Source organism: Lates calcarifer, linkage group LG13 (assembly GCF_001640805.2).
Source record: "Lates calcarifer isolate ASB-BC8 linkage group LG13, TLL_Latcal_v3, whole genome shotgun sequence".
In the NCBI taxonomy this organism is placed as follows: Eukaryota; Metazoa; Chordata; class Actinopteri; family Centropomidae; genus Lates; species Lates calcarifer.
The window spans coordinates 23,347,568-23,357,704 of NC_066845.1; positions in this window are offsets into that span (position 1 = coordinate 23,347,568).

Sequence of the window (10,137 nt, forward strand, 5' to 3'; positions counted from 1 at the left end):
GGCCAGGTGAGGTTAATAAAACACGAAATGAGAAGGAGAACATGAGTCAGAGATTAAAAAGATGATTCACGAAAAAGATTTCACAGGGGAAGGAGAGGAACGTTATCTTTGTTGTGAGGATTTATTCACAAAGATGTGTCTCTCCTTCTTCTTCTCTCCTTTACTTATTTTTGGTTTCACGAACATAAACTCACCGACAAGCCACCAAAACCTCGCCTGTGATGTGTGTGTGTGTGTGTGTGTGTGTGTGTGTGAATCCGTGAATCTGAGCGGCTGCAGTCACACAGCAGGCCGTCGTGTTCAGGTCTGAATCCCTTGCTTGCATGTATCCAATTTCTTTTGGATGACAGTTCATATCTATTCTAGGATGTAGCACATATCCCCCACCAACATGCACTGTCAGCGATGTCAAGAAGACGTGTGCATCTGTGTAACAAAAGATGTCATGACTGACTTTGTACCTACACTTCTTCTGTTTGTCCTTGTACGAGTTTTTAGTTAAGGAAACAAATATCCCTACCAGTCTGGACTGAGCTGAGGTGCCTCCATGAATACAAATCCATTTCTTCTTTTTACTGATTAAACAAGAGCATAAAATAAGAGTTGGGATTTTAATTTGCCTATTAGCTCCGTTGACTGATGGTGGGAGTCAGGAGTTTGTGAAGTGTCCACTGTGCTGGCATCCCAAGCCACTTCAACACACTCAGAATACATGAAACCTATTTTCAGCCAAAAATGTCTCTCTTACTCTCCTGAGAAGCTTTTTACATCTTGCTCACATGGCAGGTAATTAGTCTGAGACTCTGAGACTTCAGCACATGTGCACGGACACACTCGCATTAAGGTTTTATTTAAAATGTATCCAGTCAGCAGCTGGTTATGTCACTTAAAGCTGCAGGGACCAAAGAGAAAAGTTAAATTTTGCTGATCTTTGACACAGGAATTCATGCTGCATTTTTTTTTTTTTTTTAACCAAACAAAACCAGTCGTAGCTAATCCCACTGCACAACCTCCAGGTCAGTGCTATGTCACCAAGCTTCTAGCACCAACTAATTTACCTGAACACAAAAGATTTACCAGAAAACAGCACATTAAATGACTCAACAGTTAAATTAGCAAATAAGATTAGCTGGATGAGCTTAAAAGCCCTTCAGTCTCACGCAGGTGTTGTCACTTATTCTGGTTGATTAGACCTCCTCTTCAAGATTGTCCAGCTTGAAAAGGTTCAACAAAGCGAACGGGAGAGTGATGGATTTTTTATTTAAGCACAGTCCGTACACGCCCACAGTACCTGAGAAAAAGTTTAATCAGTTAAAGGAATGAAAATCACTTGTGTTAGTTTACAATGGGTGTGCAGGGACTTAGAAGTGAGTGATTCTTGCACTTCAAAGTTTTAAGCTGCGTTATTAAAGATGGAAAAGTTTTTCCTTTGCATTTTGAAAAAGCTCCATGTTCACATGACAACGTTGTGTTCACGGACAAGGACCACACCATCAACAGAGTGGGTTTGGAAGATCTACTGACAAAAGGTGAAAGTGTTCTTGAGTTTAACATCTTGATTCGGATGCAGTGTGGGGAGGCTTCATAGCGCTCCGGCTCTGACGAACCCCCTCAGGGATCTACGAGAGAGAGGAACAGAAAATAGGAGGGGAAGAGCTTTGGTACTTGCCAGAAGAGGTGTGGTCCTGCTCCTGAAACTTCACTAAATAGCTTCAAATAACGACCTTCGCACAAAATGATCTGAAAACGCAGTCGAATGCAAGTCAGGCCAGTAGATGGCGATGTAACCTGATGAGTTTGCAGCACAAACGCAGCTCAATAGTCTGCTGTTGCTGTTGTTTTATTCAGCTATTAGGCTGAAAATGAAGTAGACATGCAGGAGGCGGAGCAGAGTTTTCATAAGAATTGTATATTGCCAGTGTACATAGTGAGATTACTCTTTGGAAGTTTGGATTTTCAGGCCTCCAAAACACTGTTGTTGTGTGAATGAAAGGCAAAACCGCAGTAAAGCGTTACCATTTCATACAAAAACTGTTGGCGTGTAAACAAGCCCTTAGTGGTCACAGTTGGAACTGCAGATTACGTGAGGTGGTCTGGTCCAGAAAGACACTTTTTTCCACCAAATTAGCTCTGGTTCTTGAAACAGTTCACTATTCTTGGAACCTTATTTCTATCCAGCAAACCAGCCCACATCTCTACCAGTTTTTCAATAAATTTCTAAGCAGACCACTGCATGTCCTTCTCCGTCCTCTCTGTCCAAACTGTAGAGCACAACACACACACTTAGGTTGTCACGGTTTGTACTTGAGAACCTGCTATTTTTTGGTTCCAGCTAGAAACTAATTTTTCCATAGCAGCTGTGGTTCTCTGTCATTCCATCTGTACATTTAATTTTATTTTTCATGCAGGTGGTAGGAGCTTTTCAAATGGAGCACGTTTGTCACTATTTGCAGATTCCATAAACGCTATTGTTAAGCCCAAGTTCATTAGTGTCTGTTCTGTAAGAGTTAGAGTGGTTTAAACCCCAGAAACAAACACACAGTGTAAAATAAAATAATGCTGGGTAGTACGTGCAGCTTGAGTCTACATTATTGTTGACAGGACAGGACCATGCAGAAAACCATTTGAGTTTTTAGAGAATTTGAAAGTCAGTGACAGAAATTTCTGGAAAAGCACTAACACAAATAAAACACTAATTCTAAAATAAACATCTGAAAAACTATAACATGGATGAGCATCCAAACATCCAGAGGTATCGCTGTGCACCAGACGTCTTTCATGGCGTCATTTTGACTTGTCATGGCAGGTGTAACTGATGACATTAAAAATAACTGATTTCCATTGTGATCAGTTACATTCAGGCTCCTTGTATTGCACATGCTGCTTCCAAGCTTACAGAGCCATTGTTAATCAAATGTGTTTCACCTGTGCTTTTCCTGCCGTGACAAGTCAAAATGTCGTCCATGAAAGAGCTCTGTTTTGGCCCAAGTCCAAGAGTATTAAAGAGCTGTATCATCATTATTTTTGTGCCCTTCATGTACTATGAACTCAAAAAAAAGAAGCCTGGAGGAATTTTTCAGTGAACACACCTGTTCAGTATCTTTTTTGGAGTGAAGTTGGACCCACAGGTGATTTTCTGGAGGCACAAAAGATGAAGACAAGAACTCACACGAGGAACAAAGTACTCTTCACCATCTTCAGTGATCAGAAGTCATTCCATACGTAGAAAAAGCTACACACTGAGCAGCAGCCAGCTCTCAATCTGTTCCCATCACTTAAGTCGTCTTAAAGCAGAGAAAGAGAGCTGAGGTTTGACTTCGAACATGCCTCTCCTGGGACCTTTTTCTCAGCAGTCGCTGCTCTCTTACTTTCTCAGCCCGGACACAAACAAAGCCCACATCAAGAGCGCAAAGGTTTGATGGTCCAGCTGGCAAGCGTTCACTAATTAGCCTCTGTTCTAAGTCGGTCTGTGGCAGCTACACGTCTCATCAGTGACTAATGAACACCGCTGGTTATCTGCTTCAGCCGATAATCAAAACAGAACCGAGGGTCGTGGTGGACAACACAAGTTGGAGAGTGTAGTGTAGCAGCAGTGACCAAATGTTCACTCAGTGGGTTTCCTGTACAGAGAGTGAACAGCTGTTTATCTCAAAAAAGATGCGTCTGAAATGCAAATTAAGTTTACACAAATTTAAATGAAGATGATGTGAGTAAACGGTGCTCAGGCGATTTGTGTAGAAATACATTATGCTTCTAAAACTTACATTAACTTGACTTTTGAATAATGTTTTCACGTCAGTGTGAACATTATGCTCAAGAGTGGGTAGAGGAGGGCAGTTTCTAGGGCTGATTTTACTTCTTGCTAACAGCATGGCTCTATGGAAGACAACGTTAGATGGTCCACTACTTTGTCCAGACTTTGACTTTGACTTTGATGACCCCTTGAATTTTCCTCTAACACCACTAACAGGTCACTTATCCTGTAAAACACCTCAGCATCTACTGGATAGATTTGACACAGTTTAAATCAATGAGGTACGCTAAACAATGGAAACATCTTTCTGCATAATGCAACACAACAGCACCACAAACTACATCCTCTGAAATCACACAGGTGAGTCAACACCTCTCTAAAACAACGACCTATTGGAGGATTTTCTGAAATACAGGCGTACTGCACCTTTGTTGTCATGGTTGTGTAACGGTCATGGATAAAAGACACAACAATGACTATTGGCTTCATATGGGAAATAAACAGCAGCCTCTCATGTGATAATCTTGTGTTTTGTCAATCCGTCCAGCCACCCCAACTTCCTCCTGATTCAGACTTCAGCGCACTTTATACTACGTCATTGACCTCTTCCTTTTCACCCATCATGATTACACCAAAGAGCGCCCAACAATAAAATGTAACGATGGGTTGTAATCGGCTTTTTAAACAGATGGTCTCTTTTAACTATGTGCAGCTTATAAACTAGCAGCTGAGAGTAACAAAAGAAAGTATATATATTAAGATTATCCTCATTCGAAAGGCATTCAATGTGTGTCTAAAAATTATTCCTTAGGACACACACAGTTTGACAGACCTGGCGTTGAGCCTCCACCTTTTCCACACCAGCTGCTTCGCTAAAGCAGCACAACAGCAGCAGCTGTGGTTCTCTGTCAGAGGTGTCAGTCAGAGTTTTGACTCATAGCCCGATACACAAAAGTTATGCGAGGAAGTCGGAAGAAAATAGACCTAATCTGTAAAAATACACCTGCGTAAGGAAGGTCCTGTGCAGGTTTACATGAAAATTGAGGCTCCTTCTAAACAGACAAACTGTTCAGTGGAGAAAACTGGCTTTGTACATGTATTTTTATGTCGGGTGGAGTTAGAAATGTGCAGCCAGTGATTCCCTCTTGGAGGATCCTTAGGGGGATGTCAGTTCATTACAAGAGGGTTCAGAAAATACTGAGAATCACTGAATGGCTGAACTTTTACTGACAAAAAGATTTTAAAAAATGTCAGTGAGAGATGTAACTCGTCCAGGTAATATCTATAAACCCAGCTGCTTATGATGATACTGCCTGTTGACTGTCAACTACTCATCTCCTGCATGTAGTCAGTTAGAATTAATGTGGTTTATAACCAGAGGAATGACCTTAATCAGGATGTGTGACTGTAGAAAGGTCTTAGATGTGTTTTACCTTAAAGATTAGAGAGAAAGAAGAATGGTAGAAATTAAATGGTCATTTCTGTTGTGTTTGCATAAAAAAAACTTGTGTTTCAGTTCAGTGAAGGAACAAAAATAAAATAATAATAAAAATGTCCTTTTCTTATCAGTGGTACAAAATACTGTGAGGTACAATGAGCAAAACAATTATGTTCACAGAAACAATAAAGACTTTCTGTGCTCTACATAAACGCTCGCACAGCAGAACATCACTGCAATATGAATTTACATAAAATGATAATCACTATAAGCAAGAGTCCACTCAGCAGTCCAAAGTACACAGTCAAAGTGAAACCAAAAAGACAACAGATAAAACTGTGGAGCCACTTTTTGAAGGTAAGACTTTGCATTTTCTATGAGTCTGTTTAAAAACTCTAAAAGAAACATGATCTGACAGTGAAGCAGGTAGGGTTACTGATCTCACCAAGAGAGGGTAAACAGTTTTCAACCAGTGTACTCCACTGCAAACATGAAAAAGAGAAGGTAATACTGCTGTAATACTACCAGCTTTAAACAGGACTAAAACCTCCAGGAATCAGTTCAGCAGATGATGGTCAAACTAGGACTAGAATCAAAACAAGAGCCAAAGTAAAATAATAAAAAAAAATCAAGCCTCAGTCTCCACAAACTACACTGGGAATAGTTTAGTTTTCCAAAATCTCGTCTTGTCAGGCAGCACCTGCCTTCAGGCTGCGCACCGAGCCGACCAAACTTCTACCATTTCTAATCTAGCATCTGCACTGATCAGCCACAGCATTAAAACCACTGACAGGTGGAGGTCATCTCAGTTCATTTACAAAGTTCTGCTGGGAAACCTTAGGTCCTGACTTTTATCTGGATGTCACTTTGACACGTAGCACCCTCCTTCACATTGTTGCAGACCGAGCACGCCCCTCTTTAGCTTTGTTTTTAACTCTAACACAAAATATCAAACTGTGTAGCTGCTAACTGGTTCTCATTTTTATTCATTTTGAACATGACTGATTTCTTTAAAGTCTGTCTCCAACTCCAAAAAAAATGCAAAAACTGATGCAAAATTTCACCACAAATTCAGGGATTTTCAGATCCTGTAGGAGATGATCAAAGAAGGTGTTAATTCAAGTTGAACTGTTTATGGAGAGGCAAAAATCTGATACACTGGAAACACTTTTTTCATAGTTTGAGCACCAAATTTTTGGATGGATTTTTCTGCAGGTTTTCCTCCCGTCTCTCTCGCTCTCCTCCCTGTCTGGGTCGGGTTATGCTGCTCACAGCGGTGGGGTGAGGAGCAGAGACGTGGAGTCGGAGTGCACACCACTGTAGTCGGAGCAGGGCTGCTTCCTGTCCTGCATTATTAATACCTGATGTTCACAGTTGACCTGGCGCTCACACACGTCCCTCACCGGGCCGTGAATGGAGGAGTGTGTTTGTGTGTTTATCAGAGAGGAAGAGAATTAAACTAGTGCTACAACCTCCAGGACGGACGCACCGCGTAAAGTTCACCGCACAGAAATGTCTCCTTTTTGAAGCAAATTGCTCATAAATTGCTTAATCCTCAGTCTCTTAGGCTGAGCGTGTGTGAGGCGCTACACTGCTAATAGCTGTTAGTTCTGTACGATAAGCTTTGCAATTCGTTCTCGATAATCTGCCTTAGTTCAGCTGGAATTGGCGGTTCATTACTTCCTTAAATGAGACCAGTTTTATCCAAATACTCAGCCACTGGAGAAACCGGAATGTAATATAGATAATTTGTTCTGAAAAGGAACAAACAGAGCAGAGTGGGGCTGAACGATCCGTCACAAAGCCCTGTGAGAAAACTTCACTGACAACCGTATAATGAGCCTCTGTGAGGATCTCCCTCCATTTTATTGTGTCTTTATCTCCTCTCTCTAAACTGGGGGTGGAGGGGGGTGAGAAGAAGAGGGAAAAAAATAAGGGGCTGCAGGTTTGAAGCAAATTACCCATGCTTATTTATTCTGCGATGTCGCCTCATAGAGCAACCAACCCCCTGGGTTTTCTCACAGGCCTGAGCGAGCGCCAAATCACTTTGCTGCCCGGGAGGAGAGAAAAGATGGGGAGAGGGAGAGGAGAAGACAGACAGAAAAGATAGTGTTTTCCAGGAAGTTGTAAAAAAGAAGAGGGGTTGAGGTGACAGATAAGAGGAGGTCAAGGTCAGGGAGGAGGTGGAGAGACAGCAAGAGAGGAGAAGGGGTAGAGAGACGGGAGATGAAGACATGAACACAAAAGGAAGATGACAAAAAAGAAAGGAACATTTTTTTTTTTTAGGCGAGGATGGGGGGGGATCAGAGCAGCAGATCAGAACAAAAGTTAACTCGATCCTCAGAGGGAGGGAAATGAGAGGAGAGAGATTGTGAGGAGGGGGGTAGATGGGGGGAAAAAACTAGCGAGGGAGGAGGAGAGGAGGGGTTGGAGAGCTGGCTGAGCGTCTCCCAGGGGTCTCGGAGGGAGAGGAAGATGTCTCGACGAGTGCACCCCCTGCAGAGAGACTCAACAGGGGGTCAGCTTTTTGTTTTGGAGAGAGAGAAAAAAAGAAAAATCTCCTCCTCTCCACCCTCGGCAGTAACACAGTGATAACAGAGGCTCATATCCTCCATATTTCAGCTGGTGGAGGAGCTTTGTTCAGAGAGATCAGGGGGCTCCTTCTAATTCGGTCACTCATCTCCCACCCCCACAATCACACACACACACACACTCACTCATTCACACAAATATACATAAAGAGGCTGTAGGTATTAGGACAGTGACATGTTCCCATTGTGCATGTGCATTTTTAAAATATAGCTGCACATTAAAAAAAAAAAACCTGATGCTTGGTTGAGGTGGAAAAGTCACTCAAGCTTCCACTGAACAGACAAAAACATCAGATCTGTGCGGAGCAGATTAATACATGGAACAAACATAAACGCCATGTTTCCATCACGTTTTCCACCCAACTGGAAAATTATCTCCTAATATTCACATAACATCAGTGGATAGAGACACATTAAGTCACATGTTCAGCATGTTTTAGAGGAGTTTAACCAGTCCTAGGAGCAGGAACTCATGGTTTTGGTTAGAAACGGAAAAAGAAGCTTTCAACTCACATTTTCAGTATTTAACCAAGACCATTATCTTTCACTAAAACTTAGTGATATATTCAAGTATAGTCTGTGTATCCGAAGTCTTACATATCTTGTACCTCTCTCTGTTGTCACATTCCTACTGCAGGATTTACGTCTTCTGAATGTAAGACGTTTTTTAGGAACTGAGGATCCACGGATGGGGAAGGGTTGTCATAAAGTATTAAAAGTCAGACTAGAAGCCTAACAATAAGAAAAATACAGAATATATCCTTTAACCAGTCGCCTAAATCTAACCATGAAAATGTTAATCATGCTTTAGTTGAAAGCAGCGACACTGCAGGAAAAACAAACGACATGTCAACAACAAACAGTTTGCAGATATGAGTGTTTTCTTGTTACATTCATATAAAAACTAATCTGCAAGGCATTTTCTAATGCAGCACAGAATTAATTGTTAAGGGACAGGGTTGAATATGAGGTTAAAGTACTAATTTTCAGCTTTAAGGGTGTTTGAGATTGTTTACATCCACATGAACAGTAGGACTCGTAGCCCCTCTCACCCTGCAGGGTGTTGTGTATAAAAAGGGGCTACAATCCCCAGATGCCTGTGGATGTAACCACCCTCAAATTAAAGCACAAAGTCTGTGTGTTAACCTCATTCTCACTGTTTGATTTCAAGAACAACGTGCTGGAGTACAGACCCAAAACTAAAGTGTCCAAATAGTTCGTGAGACTGTGCGCACCCACAAAAACCACCCCCTCAGCTCAGCCTCCTGAGGAGCACTTTAATGTGGATCTGGAGCAGATTAGCAGGCTGAAGCTAAATTCTGTAATCGCTGTGATGGGCTTATACAAAACTGAGTAGGGGTCTCCTCAAGGTTAAACTGATTGCTGTCTTTCTCAATTACCCGTTACTGTTCAATCAGGCGATCAACTTTTTTCCCTTCCTTCCTATTTTATCAGATGTTCAGGTGCTGATATTGGATGGAAAATTTGGCAAACAGCATGAAAAATAAATCATTTTTACTATTTTTTAAATCTGTGACAGAGAAAAAGGGGAAGCTGGGAGTATTTTATCCTGTTTTCGAGCAACTTATCTCCAGTATTATATAAAATTTATTCATTATTTTTCTGGATTCTTCTGCAGCAAGTTGTCTTACTGTGTCTTATTTCAAGATGAGCCCATTCTCTTCAGTCTGCATGCAAATAATATGACGTTACACTTTGAAAACGCTTCCAACACTTCAGTTTTGTGCACACGCTGCATGTATTTATTGAATGTAAACCCAATCAGGTTTGACTGGGTTGTTCCAGATAGAGTTTATTTCTGAGAAATTCCCAAAACAAATTGACAGCAGGTTGATTTTACTGCACCCTCATGTTTTTCACTTTCTTTTAAGAAACAAAGGTTTGTCTTCGGATTCTTCAAAGACAGAAATTTAACTGAAATGGTGGTAAAAGATTTGTTGATGGAAAGAAACATGAAGAATGTGATTATCAAGATTGAAAAGAGAAGTGAACGGTTCCCTTCTCTCTCTACCTGCGGCTGCAGTTTTGAATTAAATATCTCTGTAGACTTAAAGACACGTTTTTTACTAAAACAGAAAGAGAAACCCATCAGTGATATTTGTCTTGTTGCCTTTGTGCCATTTTGTGCCAGTTCTCCTTAACTTATTTATGATTCAGTGGACTCACAACAACAAACTGAAGGGGGAATATGGAGGAGGAAAAGACAACAAAAGAGAAGGTTAAAAACTGAAAATCAAACAGGAGGATCGGCTGGAGTCAAAGTGGAGCAGAGAGGGAGGAGTGGGAAATGTTTTACTCCATGAGTCCTTCAAAATGATGAGATGAAAGAAAAG